General features: G+C 54.7%; 1 long non-coding RNA gene and 1 pseudogene across 2 annotated transcripts in view; one reads left to right on the forward strand and one right to left on the reverse strand.

Annotated features, from left to right (window-relative positions):
- The first annotated feature begins 1522 nt into the window (after nucleotides 1-1522).
- The window catches only part of LOC707695 (uncharacterized), a 35516-nt pseudogene continuing 19877 nt past the window's right edge, over nucleotides 1523-17161 (forward strand). The window contains exons 1-4 of the transcript XR_013396540.1: nucleotides 1523-1622; nucleotides 4106-4214; nucleotides 4432-11270; nucleotides 11561-11694. The product of XR_013396540.1 is annotated as an uncharacterized LOC707695 (transcript). The remainder of the gene's footprint in view (nucleotides 1623-4105; nucleotides 4215-4431; nucleotides 11271-11560; nucleotides 11695-17161) is intronic.
- On the reverse strand, nucleotides 4127-5472 carry LOC144330396 (uncharacterized). Its single transcript, XR_013396542.1, has 2 exons — nucleotides 4430-5472; nucleotides 4127-4218 (listed from the first exon to the last, which is right to left on the reverse strand). It is a non-coding gene; the product is annotated as an uncharacterized LOC144330396 (long non-coding RNA).

Genomic DNA, 17161 nt, shown 5'->3' on the forward strand with positions numbered 1-17161 from the left:
GGGGTGTTTTCTTTCTCCCTCTTGTTACCTGACATATTAAAGCAGCGCCCCACGAGGACCCCAACGTCCCACGTCTCTATCTCCCCAACGGTGCGCCTGTTTGTGCAAAAACGAGCCCCCTGCTCGCCCTCCCAAGGCTCAGCGTCTCTGGTGACCTGACGGTCAATGTTCACTTCCCTAGTCATTAACTGTGGACGTAGAAATAGCCTTTCTCCCTTCTGTTCAGCCCAGGAAGCTCCCGTCTGATTTACAGTCACCTCGTGGGATCGTTGGGCATGGGGGGCTCCCTCTGACGCCACTTGAGCCCCCCAAAGAAGTGCGGGGGAGCGGTTCTGACTTGATGCCTTCGGTGGGGCCTCTCTGCTGTCCTCTTTGGGGCCCCTTGCTCATCCTCACCCACTTTCTGTCACCGGGCACTCCATCCTTGTCCTCCCGGCTGCCACCCACCTGTCACCCTAAGATAGATCCTCGGTCCTTTTCAACAGCATTTTGACCTTTGCGAGAGGACATTTGATTGACGGCCCTGCACGCTCTGCCACTCAGAGCCGGGCAGAGCTGCCGAGGGCTCCCACCTGTTAGGGATTAACTCTCATGTGCCAGCCCCAGAGCCGAGGCCGCGGCGGGGCTCGGCGCAACATGTGTCGCTGCCTGTTTTTCGGGGCGGTGGTGGCAGTGGGGCTCTTCCAAAGGGCATGTGTGTGGGGATCACCCCAACTTTGAGGAGTGGCCCAGGCATCTCCACATGGGACACAGTCCGCCCTCTAAAAGTACTTTCCTTAGAGGGCACGACTCCTGTCTGGATTCTTATTACAACCCTGGTGTGTGTGTAGGGGGGTACCCCTCGTTAAGGTGGAGGAAACGGACCCCGTGAAAGAGGAAGGGGCATAGCGGGTTCCGTGAACATGAGTTGTAAGCGGCAGAGCCCGGGACTCACAGCCAGGTTTTTCTGACTCGGAGACGCGGAGCTCTGTCTCCGGTGTCAAAGAGAACCAGTCAGAAACGCACGGGTGGGCTGGGAAGGGGTGACAGCCTCCGGCTTACATCTGGAAACCAGTTATGTCGCCCGGGCGTTTTATTTTCCTGAACAATAAGAGAAAGCATAATTTTCTTTCGCTAAGCCCGCATCCTCCGATGGATGTTCCGAAACCGCCAGGTGTGGAATCTGCGCCCCGACAGCCCCACCTTGGCCCTCGGCCGCCCTCGGACGGCCAGCCCTCGGGACCATTCCCCCCACACATTGTGCCCGAATTCACCCTGCCTGGCGAGTCGAGCTCACGCAGGGAAAAAGCACCCGTGACCACAGGGTGTTGGTCATGGCGGCCAGGGGCACTGCGGCAGAATTTTTTCCTCCCTTCTTTGCTGCAATCTGGGTGCGGCTAGAGCAATTTGTCATAGAATCTGGGGGGCTCATTTTTCCGGCCAATCACTTTTAGAGAAATGAGCGCATTGCAGCAGAATGCGCTGACGTCAGAGACCACCCCTTCTGCGCCTCCATATAAACCCCACCCAGCCAGCCCCTAGCGCAGACGGCGGAGAGCGGAGAGGGAGCGCGCCTTGGCTTGCTGGCCTTGGCTGCGGCTCCTCGGGAGAGCTGGGGCGCCCACGAGAGGATCCCTCACCTGGTGAGTGGTTGGCCATCCTTGCCGCAAAGGATGTGCCAAAGGAAGACGGCATCCCCTTCTGGGATGGGCTCTGTCCTCCTGGACACGCCGAGAGCCTGATCCCGGGTCCTACTGCTGGAGGCGGCCACTTCGCCTGGTCCCCGAGTGTCCGCAACAAAATTTTCAGAAGGAAAATCTTGAGGCACATTTCCCTGGGGGGAAGTCAGGGCTCCTCTCTGGGGGGTCTAGTCCTTGAGGGTGGGCTGGGTGGCAGGGACTTCAGAGGAGCGGGAGGAATCAGACGGAACCCCTCTTGGATTCGGGTGTGTGGCAGTCACTGGGGGGCGAACCCCGGATTTCCTGTATTGGAAGCCGCCTCTAGAATCGCGTTAATAGTGGGAGATATGGCGGCGATGCCTTCTGCATGCCCCATGAATTAGGGGGGGAAGCACCCGAATAGAAGGGTCTCCCGGGCATATTTGCCTTGCCAGCTGTTGGCCAGGTTTTTGGTGGATCGTGGGCGGGAGGAGTGGAGGTTCCTCTTCACGAGGTTTTCCAAATCCAAATACACAGGTTTAGTGCAGTGTGGACCCCAGGCAAAATGTAGAGTAAAATTTCCACCCGATATCATCTGGTTCTGTCCTGATCAGCCACTTTCACAGTGGAGAGAGATGGCGCCCAAGTGCAAACCTGCCAGTAGCCCCCTAGGATCAGTCCCTGCGGAAGGGGGTCGTGGGATTGGGGACAGAGGCAGAATAGATGCAGGGGGTGGGTTGGGGCAGAGAGACGGCCGTATCCTTGGGTCTGGGAAGAGGGAGGAGAGAAATGAAGAAAAGAGGTGTGTTGCTGGGGTCTGGATGCTGGGAGCTGGGGATGGGGGGCCGCAGGGGTCTTCAGAGCGTTGCATGGTGGTCACTCGAAAATCCTGACATGTTGCAGGCTTGGACTTTTGGTCAAGTTGCCTTTTGCCATTTCCTTTGTCCGAGTCAAGCCCCCCCAGGCCGCCCCCTCCCACCCTGGGCCGGCGGGCCTGGTGGGGGCGCAGGCGGGTGGCTACGTGGCAGGTTTCTGGAAGGTTTCCTGGCTGGCCGCGAGAGGGCGCTGGCGGCACTGCGGAATTTTGGGGGGCGGGGTGGGGAGGGGAGGTGGCCTTTGTTCTCCTGATGGAGGGGGTCGGGCGCGGGATCCACTGGAGGATCCTGGATTCATTTACCCAAGAGGGAACAGTTTCGAGACCCCCGGATTCACTGCGGAGGGGCCGCAGAGGCTGGGGTCGGCCTTGGCGCCGTGGCTTCCGGTGTCGTGGAGGCGCACAGAGGCACGTTAGTTGATTTCCAGTGGTTTTTTATTTCGGGGGTCTTAGGAAAGTGTGGCTTATTTGAGCAGGATGGAGAGAGAGGCAGTGACAAGGTCAGTGAGGCGCCATCAGCGGGGTCTGGAAATTGTTGCTGTGGCGAAGGAGGGAGGCACGACTTTTAGGGGCGCGATGTCGACGCCTGGGGGCGAAGGCGGGGAGCGGCAGGGTGGCCCCCTTTGCGTTACTTTCCAGCGATGTCACAGGTTCTGTCTCTCGTTCCGAGACCACCCACATGCGTGACAGCGGTGTCTGGAGGACTGGGTCTTTCTGACTTTAGTGAACGTGTGTTTAATTAATTGGATTGCCGAAGGTGGGAGTTGGGATTTCTGCGTTTCCCTGTAGCAGGCGGAGCGGCGCTCCTGAGGGGCCTGGCGCGGGTCTGCTGGGTGGCCCACGTTCCTCCGGGGCTGGGGCCGGGTGACGGGAGGCGCAGGAGGCTCCTGGTGCGGGCGGGAGGCGCTGCGCCGCGGCCACAGGTGGGCTCTGGCTGGTGGTGACTGGAGAGGTGTCGAGGGGGCGTAGCGACCTGGCGCGGTGGCCTGGGGTGGGCTGTGGAGCCTTTCCTAGCCTGAGACCTGCTGGGCACCCCCTGTCCATCCAGGCCCGCCGGCGCGGGCGGGGGCGCCGCAGGTGGCTGAGCTCCTGGGTTACGGGTGCGGGCCGCGCGCCCCCTAGCGGTATGTGCCTGCCACGCTAACTTGGGTTTTGAGTTGCGCACGCGCACACAGCTAACACTTGTGACTTGTCAATCAAATCATCCTTACCCCCTCCCACTCCTCTCCTCCACCTCCCATTTCTCCTCTACCTCCACCCTTTCTCATTTCCTCATCCCTCCTCCCCCTCCTATTTTTCCTCTCCCTCCTCCCTCTTTCATCGTTCCTCTTCCCTCCTCCCCCTTCCCCCCTCATTTTCCTTATCTCTCTTTTCCCCTCCCCTTCCCTCCTCCCCTCTCCCTGACCCCCCTGCTTCCTCCCTCCATACCCCTCCCTCTTCCTCCCAGTCCCTCGGTAAGCCTTCCTCACTCCTCCCCTTTGCCACTCCTCCCTGCCTTTCCCTCCGCCTGCCCCCTTTGGCTCTCTGCTGTTCCGGTGCTGGCCATTAGAGGTCACGAAGATGGTTTCTAACCTGCCGCCCTCCCATGCCATAGGGTCTCTCCTCAGGGATGACATCATACGTCCACCTCCTTGTCTTCAAGGACCACCTCCTCTTCATGCCGAGCTGCTACCAAGGGGCCTGCTGCCCATCTACGCCTTACGGTACCTCAACCCTCCTGCTATCGTTTCATATTCAACATGCTGGGTAGAATCTCCCAACCCCACCACTGTCCTTGCACCACCCCCAGACCCACTAGCAATTAAAAGACAATTTTAAATTTTTAACTAATCAGCTTAATTGTAATTAATTAACTTAAACTGTAATTATGATCTAGGCTTGGGCTTTTAAGCAGGTTCTCTAACCTTTGATCAATTGCAGAGGGCACTAGGAGCACGGATTCCTGGATCCCACCAGCATACAAAGCAGCCACTGACTGACCCTCAGGACCAGGATGGCAAAGGATGAAGAGGACCGGAACTGACCAGCCAGCTGTCCCTCTTGCCTAAAGACTTAAACCAATGCCCTAGTGAGGGGGCATTGGGCATTAAGCCTTGACCTTTGCTATGCTCATGCTGTGACTCTATGAGTACTTTCCTATAAGTCTTTGTGTTCACCTGCTAGCAAACTGGAGTGTTTCCCTCCCCAAGGGGGTGTCAGTCTTTGTTGACTGACTCTGTCATCACCCTTACGATGTCTTGAATGGAAGGATCCCTTTGGGAACTTCTCAGGAGGGGGACCTGGGCCAAGGGCTTGACCAGCATCCTGCTGGCAACTCCAAGGCCCTGGGTGGGCTTCTGGAATGAGCATGCTACTGAATCACCAAAGGCATGTCCCACCTCTCTGGAGATCTTTCTGTCCTTTTCTGGGGAATGGGGTCGATGGGAGCAACCTCCTAGGGTTGTTGTGAGAATTAAATGAGATAAAAGAGGCCTCAGGCAGGATCTGGCATAGAGGAGGTGATCAGCAAATGTTTGTTGAAAAGGTTTGGCAGGTCAGTCCCTTCCCACCCCTCTTGCTTGTCTTACTCGTCTTATTTATTCTCCAACAGCACTCCAGGCAGCCCTTGTCCACGGGCTCTCCTTGCATCAGGTAGGGGCTTTGCAGAGACCATCGACGGGCTGACTTGAGTAAGAATACGAATTATGCATGTGGCCATTTCCAGAGCACTTTCTATGTGACATGAACATGGGATTTTTATGTAATATGTGTATGCAAATGAGGCAGCCTCATTTCCAGGTGAGGATGAATTTGTTAGTGTTGATTTGTGTAATTTAAAAAAGCTGAAAGGAAGAGAGGACCCGTGAGGACTGAACTCCCTGTCCCGTGGGGCAGGACTTACATTTACATTAAAGAAACTGAAACTTGGGGGGAGGTGTAAGTATTTGGTCACATAGCTGGCAAGAGAAGGGGTTGGAGTTGGACCCAGGGTGCCACGCTAGCTGCCCTCACCCCTGTTTCCCCTCTGGCCCAGCATTATACTAAGAGTCCTTTTATTTCAAACCAAATGTTTGACAATGGGACAGACTGTTTGAAATCCCAGCTGCCTGGGGTGGTCTTGGGGGTCGGGGTGGCCCCAGTGCTGGTACCATGTGCTGACTTCACCTTTTAATAATGATGTGACCTTAAACAAGTCGCTTAACTTCTCTAAGTTTCAGTTTCTTTCATGGTCTAAATGGAGATTAAAACACACACACACACTCACACACATACACACACACACACACACATACCCTCGTGTATCTACCCCACAGGGCGCTTTTGAAGACCAAATGCTGTAACTACTATGAAAGTGCTTTGTAAATTGCTGTGGAAATTGCAAGCTACTTAACCACCCGAGGCTGTCCCTCCTCGCTCACATGTCCAGCCCTATTCTCCCTTAGTGAGAACAGCACTGAGTAGGTGCTGTGTGTGTTTGTGTTCAATTAAGAAATTCCAGAATAAATAAAAATGAATTAATTCAACAAACATTTTCTGGAGCACCGACAATCTGCCCAGTGCACCAGGCTAGGTATCTGGTACAAAGATAATGAAAACAGTCTCTTGGAACCTAATTGGGGTCCTCATTTGATCAGGACTTTCTTTCGTCCCCTTTTAAGCCAACCAGTTTTGTCCGGACAAGACAAAACCAACTTGGGCTGCTTTAGAGAAGCCCAGCTCGGTGTTGACAATAGCTGCCCAGCCTCTGAAAGGGACTGATTGGATTATGTGGCAAATGGAGGTGCAAGGATGACTCTGACGGTGACAAACGAAGTGGGCGGAGACCTGCTTTGAGTTAATCCAGGCTATTAGGAGGGGACCTTTTGTCTTCCAGAGACTGGCAGCTTTTACCAGTGGTTTTTACATCCTTAATGTTCAGGACGAATAATTTATGGTCAGTGAAAATCTGGGCCCCAGTGAGATTCGAGTGGGCTGTAAAATCGGGAGTCCTGCTCCCAGTGAGTAATGGTAGTGAATGTTTCTGTCACTTTTTGCAACCGTCCATTCATTTGATCCTCACAACTCCCTGTCCTGAGTCAGGGCCGGCCACTGCCACTCCCAGGGAAACAGAGGCTGTCAAGAGGCTCTGTAGTTTGGGCCCCACTGGATCATTGAACTCCTGTTCCCTGAGTTCTAGAGGAAGAATTGTACCTGTCTCAGTCCCGGCCTCCTTCAGAAGGCCTCCCTCTGCATTTCTAACTTTGCTCTGCCTGCAGCCTGGAGCCTCCCAGGTCCCTGCTGTCATCTTTTCTAGCCACTACAGCCTCTGTCTTTCCTTTCACAGCCAAGCTTCTTGAAAGGCCTGTCTACACTTGCTGTCTTCCTTCCTCACCTCCAATTTCCTCTTCAACCCACTGCTTCCTGACTCGCTCTACTCCGTGGAAGGGCTCTCACAAAGGTAAAGATTTTTCTGTAGCTTAATCCTTGTCATGTTTTCAGCTCATGGACACGACGACACATTTTCATGCCTTCTCTCACAGGGCTCTGCGGCCCCGGTTCACTTCTGTGTCCTTACACTCCCCTTCACAGAGACACCTGCTCCCCCTTCTCTCGTTCTTAGCGTCCCCTAGGAACTTGCATACCCAGGTCTCTCGACTTCTGGACCTGCCTCTTACCATGCTGTCTTAAGCAGTCAGGAGTCGCTGACCTGGGTTTGAGTCCTAGTTAAATTACTTAGTGCTGAGACCTCGGGGTAGGTAAACTTTTCCAAGCCAGGTTTATCTCAGTTTCAAAATAGGGTTAATCATCTTTATCTGGCAGGTCAGGTGGGATGTCTCACAGGTAAGCACCAGATGCTATTTGAAGGGCTTGAAGCAAAGTCAATAAAGCATTCATGAGAAAAATACAACTGGAGGCACCACTAGATTTTCGTATACATTCGGTTCCCATGGGGAGGACTAAAGAGAAGAAAGAAGTGGAAAGGGAGGGGCGTGGAGGAGAGACAGGAGAAGAGAATAACTAAACAAAGGCATTAAAGACAAAAAACAAGTAGGAAAGGGAGACTTGGAAAATATTAAAAGCCAAAAACACATCCAAAGACGGTTTCCCCTTACGTTAGGTTGGGCTAAAAGAAAGCAAACGGGAAGAAGGTTTTAAATTGATTATCCCAATGACAAATCCCAGGAAGCTTTCACATCAAATCACCCTAGTTTGGGTTTTTAACTCCTTCCATTGAGTTTAACCTCTTTACCTCCCACATCCTGGTAAAACCTGCCCCCTCCCCACCGCCCCCTTCGCTGGTGATTAAATCCTGAAGGTACACGAAGTATTTCAGTGAATGAATGGCTAGCAGAAGAGGGCCTCCCCTCCCCCTTACCCCGGTGGTGTTTTTCAGTTTTATTCCACTTTCCGTCCTTTTCCCTTAATGAACACAGGGCTAATCTTGGGCCTTGTCGAAGGAAGAGGCTGCAGACGTTAATGAGGTTAGCTGCTGGATTCCAATATTCGTCGCATAAGGAGCCTTCTTTGTCTGTGAAGGAAAAACACACTGATTATCATAATGAGGTGAACTGGCCACTGCCGGGCCGGGGCGATGTGGCTTCTTAAGCCACACTTCTAATTTTGGTGATGGAGTCGACGTTTCTTTTGCTCCTCATTTAAGTCTTTGCCTCTGACCCAGCACGAAGTCCATTCAGTGGGGTTGAAAGTTGCAGGCAGCTTTGAGAAGGGGGGCTTTGGACAGGGTTGCATTGTAGAAAATGGCTTTGTTCGATGCTTTGCGCAGATGGAACTGGCCAGAGCATTCATTCCCTCTCTCCAAGAGCTGAGGACCAGGGGGACCACTGGTGATCAGTTCCCTACTCTAGCTCTCCTCTGACTTGTCTCAGGACCCACTGAGGACATCCAAAACTCACTCAAGATTAACAAGTGATAGGGAAGTAGTAACTCCTAGGCGTGGCCCTAGGGGAGTGACTGCAAAGTGAGTACCCATGGAATGCCTAGCCAGGTGAAGAAGTGAATGTATGTTGGCATCCCAGAGGGCCCCCCATAAGAGGGCATAGTTTGGGGTTCAGATTTGACTCCAGCAGACTGTTGAAACTGGGGCACAGTGGCTATTGATTAGTCAGGATCAATCAGTGGAGAGGAGATTAAAACTCACATCTGGGAATGTAGCATCAGAACTTGTAGTTCTCTTTTTTTTTTTGAAACGGAGTCTCTGTCGCCCAGGCTGGAGTGCAGTGGCGTGATCTCAGCTCACTGCAACCTCTGCCTCCCAGGTTCAAGCAATTCTCCCACCTCAGCCTCCTGAGTAGCTGGGATTACAGGCACCCACCACCACAGCTGGCTACTGTGTATTTTTAGTAGAGACGGGGCTTCACCATGTTGGTCAGGCTGGTCTCGAACTCCTGACCTCGTGATCCACCCGCCTCGGCCTCCCAAAGTGCTGGGATTACAGGTGTGAACCACCGCGCCCGGCCTGTAGTAGTTCTTTTGCCCCTTAATATCCTCACCCACATGTCCTGTACCCTAACTGAGCCCTCATCCTCTTTTCTGATCTTTGAGCTCCCTAGAGCCCATAATTCTTTAGAGCAGGTATGTCCTGAGTCTGAAACATGCCCTTATTTGTCCCAAGCTCTGGACATTTCTCACCCCAAGGCAGATCAATCATGATTAGATCACTCCAATTAACCTTAGGCTCCAGTTGGACCTTTAGCCAAATGGGAAAAAACTAGGGGATAAGGCGGGTAGTTGGAGCAAGAAAATGTTATTAGTTGAAACCTTATGGGGCCTTCCTTCCTTGATGAGTCTGTTGGCTAACGGTTCTCTGACATCGTGAATTAGAATTGGATACCGTTTCCAAGTTAGCAAAACCAACTCTACTGCAGTGCCCCATGAGAAAGAACGTGGAAGGATCTTCCATTGGCAGGTTGGGGCAAAAGCCTGAGGCAATCTTTCATCCCCTTTTGCCAAGGTGAGACTTTCCCAGTGATGTAGTTGGCCACTCTGTCTAGGGGAGTGTTGAGACTACGGGTGGACTGGGGTATAGACCTCTGAAGCTGAGATCACACGAAAACCTGGCCTCCCTGCCATGTAGCTGTTGGCGAGTAGAAAAATAGAGCACGCCTGATTCTAAATGAGAAGACTTTCTTCGATAGTAACGAAGAATCGATGGCACCCTCCTCACCCTCAGATACATGGCAATCATTAACACACAGGCCCCAAAGCCACTGTTAGTACTACAGTAGCTCCTGTGGACAGTCAAAAGCCTGGAGAGGGCATGGAAGAAATCAGTTAGCCCCGGGCAGGTTCTCTGGGGTTTTGTGCCCAAAGCTCCTGTAGCCTTAACAAACTTAAAAGTTAACTCCCCACGTCCCCATCCTGCTTGGGTTTCTGGACTTTTCTGAGGCGCTGGCAGAGGGATCTCATTGCTTCCTTGAGTGTAGGGGCAGCCCCTTTAACCTGGCTCCTTGAGTCACTGCTTTTTCTGCTTCTGTTGCCTTCTTCCTCGCCTGTCCTCTCTCAATGTCTCCCTCTCTTTGTCCCTCCCCAATCCCTGACCTGGCCCTCCTGTGGTGCCCTTGGCCAGCCCCGTGCTTCCTCAGGGTGTCCCAGCACCAGCCTGGCACAGAGTGGGGCTCTGTTAGAGTATGTGGGATGTAGGGTTTTGCCAGGTGAGTGGATGGAAGGACTCGACCACCACAGCTGAGCCACCAGGTGGGCCACGCGAAGAGTTCTAGGTGCAAAGGCTGGAGGGTGGAATTCATTTTTGAGAAGGGTGTGAGCAGTTTCCGACCCTGGCCCCACTTGAACGGGGGCCTTGCTGGTTGCGTCCTTGCATTCACCTGCGCGGCCATCCATCATCCAACAGTTGATCCTAACTGAGCACATCCACAGCCCTGGCTCTGGCCTGGGCACCTGCCACCGTAGCCCATCCCTTGATGGCCTCTGTGTCCCCAGGAGGGCGGGCCGGGGGGTTGCCCCAGGGGCTGGAGCAGTGGACTCCGGCTCCATAGAGGTCAGGCTGGAGGGTGTGAGGGCAGATTCAAGCTATGCCCAGGGCTCTGCTCTGGTCGGAGCCAGCACCTTCTCCCTCTCTGCCTTCCCTGCCCCATCCCTGATGCTGAGCTGTTCTGGACCCCTGGCCCTGAGTCTCTCAGGACCAAAGTGGGCATGGGAACAGCTGTAGTGTGTGCCCCCGGGCTTTGGCCACAGGTCTCCCTCTCGAGGTGTGGTTGTGACTGCGACCCTTCCCTTGCCACGATGCCTTCCTCCCCCGGGGCTTGGTCCAGCTCCTTAACCCTCTAGCAGCTGCTGGGGCCCGTGTCCCATGCAGAGGACCAGCAGGGGAAACCTCCAGGGAGCATCTGCAGGCTCTGCCTCTGCCCAGCTGCTGACTTGGCTCTCCCTGGTGGCTCTCCAACGGCCAGGTTCCTCACCCACCCGGCGCTCCGCTTGCTCTGTCTCCTGAGGTGGGCCTGACCCACCTCCCCTTCTCTGCCTCAATCCCTGGGCTCCGGGGCTCAGCTCCACAGCCCTCTGCCTAGCAGTCTGGTTCTCCCTGCCAACCCCATACCTGTGGTCACCTGGCCCTCCTGAGGTCTGAGTATCACTGCCCTGACCCAGGAGCCACTCCCACTCCAGCTGCCTGTTTCCAGCAGGTTCCCAGTGCCCCCGACAAGCCCCGGCTGGTGTCTCCATCTCCTGCCAAGCATCCTCCAATGCCTCCTCCTGTGGGCCTGGCCTCAGGGCTATGGACAGATGCCTCTCCCTTCCCAGAGACCCCTCGTGATCGTGCCCTGGTGGGTGTTGCCCCTGCCTGCCCTTGTCTTCGCCATGGCCCTGAGAGTCCTGGGCTCTGCCCTGCCTGGTCCCTTGCTCCCCACTTGGTTCTGGGTTTGGGGCTGCCTCTAACCCAGCCCGTTGCTTCTTTGCACCTTTTCCTATCATTGGACATCCCCCACTAGTCACCCCACTCCACTGAAAAGCAAAAAACTGCAGGTGAGGCCAAGCCCCGTGTCTTTCTTGGGCGTGTTTGGCTTTTCCGGGATGCTTGCCTTGCCGTGATTCTAACTCTCTGCCCTTCCCCAAGGCACGTGGGCCGTGGCCTGGCTGGGTCAGCTGAAGAACTGCTGATGGACGCCGCGGAAGAGGCCCCGATGGGGCCCACCACCCTGGACCCAAGTCTTCTTCCTGGCGGGCCTCTCGTCTCCTTCGTGGTTTGGGGTGAGTTTCTTGCTTTCTTGAGACACCAGGATTTTATTAGCTCAGCTCATGTCTCTCCTCTCTGATCAAGAGTGTCAGCATTTAATCTGGGGAGGAGGCACCCTGCCAAGGTGAATCCTCTTCACATCAGCCCGAGGGGTCTGGGGGCCGGAGAGCTGCCCGGAGTGGAGACCCTTGCTATACCCAGCAAGCAGGTGTGGGGGTCCAGCCTGGCTGATGGATGCTGTGGGCCGGCGATGGTAAGTGGGAAGTGTCCACCTCCATTCTAGACCCCCGAGAACGGCTCGGGCCAGACACACAGGAACCCTCAGTACGGTTTTGCTGAACACACTGTCAGAAGGGATCCAGGGGGCACTTGCCCTGCCCACACCCGGCCCAAGGACCCATTGAGAGAGGAGGAAATGGGAATGCTTGCCTGCTCCTCAGCCAGGAAGACATTTCTTTCCACCAGCCGTGGTAGCGTCCCGCTCTGTGAGAACCGTGGTTTCTCACACATGAGGCTTTGATAATGTCCGTTAATCAAACAGTGGTTTTTGAGCAAGTTCTTCTCTTTCCTCCTTTCCTCACCCCTGACGTTGCAATGAGATGGGAATGTTTTTGTTTGTTTAAATAAAATCAGCAATGGTAGAGAAGAAGAAAGCAGGGGATTGGAGCCACACAATTCACTCGAGGACTCATCATTTGTTTATTTGTGTTTTACTAATTCAAGATGCATCCGGGAGCCGCCCAGGGCTCGGGCTTGGGGTTATTCTGGGGTGCCTAAGGTTGGGCTTTGCACTAAGGACCAGAGGGTCTAGTTGGGTGCCCCGGGAGCACCCATGCAGCAAGGTGGCTTGCACGGCAACCAAGCAAGGTGTCGTGGAGGGCAGGGGGCTCAGGGTTGCGTGTTGGACAGCCACGCCAGGGTGAAGGCTGGGCCGGCAGGAGGAGAGGAGGCTCAGCTCAGCTCAGGCCACTTTCCTTTCTGCTTCCCAGGGACTGATCCTGTGGCTCACTCAGGGCGATGGGGTGTTTTTAGAGCCAGCCGCCCTGGGAGGCAGTGTCAGGATCCTGGCATCCCTCATATCTGATGCCCCTGGGGTGGTCATTGGGGTGAATGAGTGCAGTTAGACTTCCAGAGAATCCGGGTGGGTGCTGAGAAAGTTCTGAACCATGGGGTGAGGCTGGCTCCATTCCCCTAGACATTTATGGAGCCTTGAGGGGGTCCTAGCACTGTCCTTGGCCCAGATGCCAATACTCCTCACTGGAGACCCACACATGGGGTCTCTGAGAAGGAAGTGGATGAACAGAGCTGCACACCGAGTGGGGCCCAGCCTCTAGTCCTCAGCCGTGTGCGTGCATTAGCCCGTGTGCAGTTCCCCGCCCCCCGTCCCCCACCCTCCACCCCCCCACCCCCACCGCCACCCCCACCCCCAGAGTATCTCTGGTTTCCAGCGCAGCCTCCGTAATGCTCTTTAATCAAACAGAGGATTTGGAGACAGCTCTTCTGCAGCCCTGCCCTTCTCCCCTGAAATTGAAATGGGATGGGGATATTATTTTTAAACAAAATCTGGCAGCATAGGCAGAGGGGGCAGAGGCGCTCTAACCTGGGGCTGTTGCCTTTGTCTGCTTGTTTCTGCTCTCTGGAGAGCCCCACAGCCTGGAGAGATGGGGGGAGTGTGTGCCCAGGGCTAAACCCAGGGAGGGGGCCCAGGAAGGCTCTGCCCTGTGACATTTACTCCAAGGCTAGCATTTGCTGAGCCACCTGCAAACACAGTGATGTGGAGAAGAGGCCTGGGAGGCGAGGTTTGCACAGGGGCAGGATGCTGGGGTCCTGGGGGCATCGTGTCCCAAGCTTACTAGAATGCATTTGAGTAGCTGGTCTGAGCCAGATGCCATCAGCTCCTGGACTGGTTTCTCAGGGACATCTCAGGACTTTCCCAAGGTGGACTAAGCCCAGGGGCAAAGTCAAAGTGAAGGCCAGGGGCACACGGGTGAGGCCCAGACAGGATCAAGCTTTGGCAGCCCCTGGCTCTCAGGGGTTGAAATGGAACCCTCTTTGCACTGAGTTCTGTTTCAGGTGCTCATGAGTATTTCGGTCTCAGGCAAACACGTATTTGGGGTTTTGTGTGTCACTAGGTAGAAAATAGGTAAAAATATACCATGTTCTCAATTCAAGAAGTTGAAACGTGACTTACTACGTCAGCCTTGCTGATGATCTTCTCGGGACCTGTTGAAAGGCCATTATTATTATTTTTTGAGATGGAGTCTCGCTCTGTCGCCCAGGCTGGAGTGCAGTGGCGCGATCTCGGCTCACTGCAAGCTCCGCCTCCCGGGTTCACGCCATTCTCCTGCCTCAGCCTCCCGAGTAGCTGGGACTACAGGTGCCCGCCACCACGCCCGGCTAATTTTTGTATTTTTTTTTTAGTAGAGACAAGGTTTCACGGTGTTAGCCAGGATGGTCTCAATCTCCTGACCTCGTGATCTGCCCGTCTCGGCCTCCCAAAGTGCTGGGATTACAGGCTTGAGCCACCGTGCCCGGCCTGAAAGGCCATTATTAAGTGCTGAAAGATATGATCATTTTCAGGAAAATTCTATTTTGATGGATTGGCCAATGCCTGAGCCATAGTGAGTGGAGATGAGACCCCATCTGACCAGGCAGGGAGCCACAGAGGACCCTGTCACGTCGGCGGAGGGCAGTGAGGGGTCTCTGGCCATTTGTCATCGTGCTGAGTGGTTCCTGGGTCCGCCTCTAGTGGCACTCTTCTGGGTGGGTGCAAGTGTCTGGGTAAAGATGGTCTGGTCTGGAAACTGGCTCTCCTCGCACCTGCCCACTCTGGGTGGCTGGGAAAGGAAACCAAGAGGGTAGCTCAGGCCTGAGCTCGTGGAAAGGAAGAAAACGCCCCCACATTCTCTCACCTGCGAGTTGCTCATTGCTGCTTCCAGGCCCCTGACCTCATGCCTCCTGCGTTGTGATTCAAACCCCAAATGTATTTCCAAGTACGTTTCTCCAAATAATGTCAAAACCTGGCAAGACTTAAGGGCAACAGGATGCATGTGTTTCTTATTCTTTCATTTACATGAAATAACTTAAATGTGTTTTTTATGAGCAATCTGACTTCCAGAAAGAATGAAAAGGAATATCTTCCCATTTTTAATGAGCTTGCTAATGAATTATTCCTTGCAAAGAAGAAGGGAGCTTTCCACAGAAGGGAGTGTGGAAGGAGACAGATTCAGGTCCCAAAGGGTTAAAGGGCAGTGGACAGTGTGGAAGCCAGCATTGTGAGCTGCAGTGGAAAAGCCCTGGGTTGCTGGGAGCGGCTTCTTTTTAGGAGACTGGAATTAATAAGTTGTGAATTGTCCCCTAGGACTGGTTCCCCCTCCCGGCTGTTTCTCTGAGCCCTGTCCCCTCTTCCCAAGGAGGAATAAGGAAGTCTAGCCTGGTCTCCCATCCCTGATTTGAGCGGATGGAAACGTCTAGAAAAGAGGTGTACCTTTCGAAACGAGGCCTCTCAAGTGTGGGGTTCCTGGTCTGGAAAGGAGAAGGATGAGTCTGCGGTAGGAGAGGGTCTTGTATGGAGCCCATTCAGAAAGGGCGGTCCCACACCTGGGCTGCCCACAGCTTCTTGGGGGAGGCTAAGGAAAGAGGAGCCACAGAACAGGCTTGCCTCCTTGGCATGGATGGGTCAGTGTTTCAGAGCCAGGAACGGTGGGAGTGCAGAGGGCCCCTCCCCTCCCACCTTCCCTCCCAGGAGCCCTGCAGGCACTGCAGCAGGACGGCACATTGCCAGAACAGGGGTCCCAGCTCCAGCCAGATCCAGTGGACATGGAGAGACCCCTTATCTGTGCCAAGACGAGCTCTGCGGTGCCTGAGACGCCCGTAGATCTGGAATTCCTAGGGCCTTCTGGGTTTGAGTCAGGTCCTGAGGCCAGGGCCTGGGCCCCAATCCTCACCGTGGAAAACTGTGGTCACTTTACTCAGGACAAACTGTGATGAGGACTTGGGACATATCTCTGTCTGTCCTCTCAGCTCCTGTCACCCCCGAGCCCCTGGCGATCGTGGGCGGCCCATGTACAGAGCAGGTGCTGGGTTGCTGGGGCCACCGTGGGCCTCCCGACATGAGGGACTGTGTGTGAGAGAGTTCATTAAGGGAGAGGATGGTGGTGGAGGGTGTAGCCATGACTTTCTTAATTGCTCTCCAATTTCTTTGAGCTTAAAAATAAATCCAGATGGAGAGTTCTTAAGTCCCCTGCCCTGAGAGAAAGGAAGGCTGCCCACCACCTTCGGCTTGCCTCTACTCTGAGCAGTGAATAGGGTCTTTGGCAGGGGCTTAAGGAGGAGACTCTTAGCCTGGGAGCTCCCAGGGCCGTTTCAGATGGAAACAAAGGCTCGGGCCGAGAGGAATGTGGGGGAGCCCCCCATGGGGAACAGCCACCTGGGGATCCTTGGGAGGGCTGAGCGTAGATGAGTTTTCCCAGGTCCTGTGAATGCGCCTTTTCAATGGAAGGTGCCTTTTCTTCAGATGAAAAGAAGAAAACGTCAATTACCTTCCCCTGAAACGGAGTGTGTGTGTGTTCCCTCCCAGGGCTTGCGTGGGGCCCCTTGCCCTTGTGTGTGTGTCAGGAGCTCCAAGGCTGCACAATGATGCACTTAACCAGCCACCGGGTTCGCGCGACCCTGGGATGCTCACGCTCTCAGATTCTAGGGATTGCTTTTGAAAGTTTCTTAGCAAAGGGGAATCAGAGTGGTTGTGCCTGTAAACAAAAATTTGATCAACTGGGGCCTGATGCCCGACATATAGCCAAAGAGACAGAATGGGGCTGCGGGGAGAGAGGTCCGGGATGGAAAGTTGGGGAAGGAGGACAGTTGGGGGCCAAAGGTTGACCGCGTGTCTGCTCCAGCCTCCTCGCTCACAGCTGGGCTGTTCCTTCTGCCACTCCAGCCCTTACTCTGGACCCTCCTGGGAGTGGACACAGAATGATTCTGTACTCAGGAAGTTGGGGGTAGGGGGCTCAGAAATCCACAGGGCTGCTGTTTCATGGTTAGGGAGGAGAGGAGGGGGTCATCACGGCCCGCAGGGTTGGTGGGCAGCTGCGAGAGAGGGGACCCTTTGGGTTAGAGCGAAACTGTTTGCACCACCACTGCCCCAGACTGCCGTAAGGGTGAGGCCACTCCGAAGGCACCAGGGGCAAAGTCCCTGCCATGACAGGAGTGGGGCCCGGTCTCGGTCTTGGCTGGTCACTGACTTTGCTGCTGCTGGCTTCCGAGCCTCATTTGTTAAACTGGGTACTAGCCTGTCAGTTCTCCATATTCTCCAAGTCAGAAGGAGCCTGGGAGGTCAGTGCTGGAAAGCAAGGCCCCTGTTTCACCAGAGTGGGTCTCCACTCACCTCCTGGCTGGTCACACTGTCGCTACTCGGGACTTGCCAGGTGGACAGAGGAGAGAGTTCTCAGCTCTCTCCCGCAACTCGGGAGCAGTCTTCCAGAC

The sequence above is a fragment of the Macaca mulatta genome, chromosome 7 (genome assembly GCF_049350105.2).
Source record: "Macaca mulatta isolate MMU2019108-1 chromosome 7, T2T-MMU8v2.0, whole genome shotgun sequence".
Classification (NCBI taxonomy): Eukaryota; Metazoa; Chordata; class Mammalia; order Primates; family Cercopithecidae; genus Macaca; species Macaca mulatta.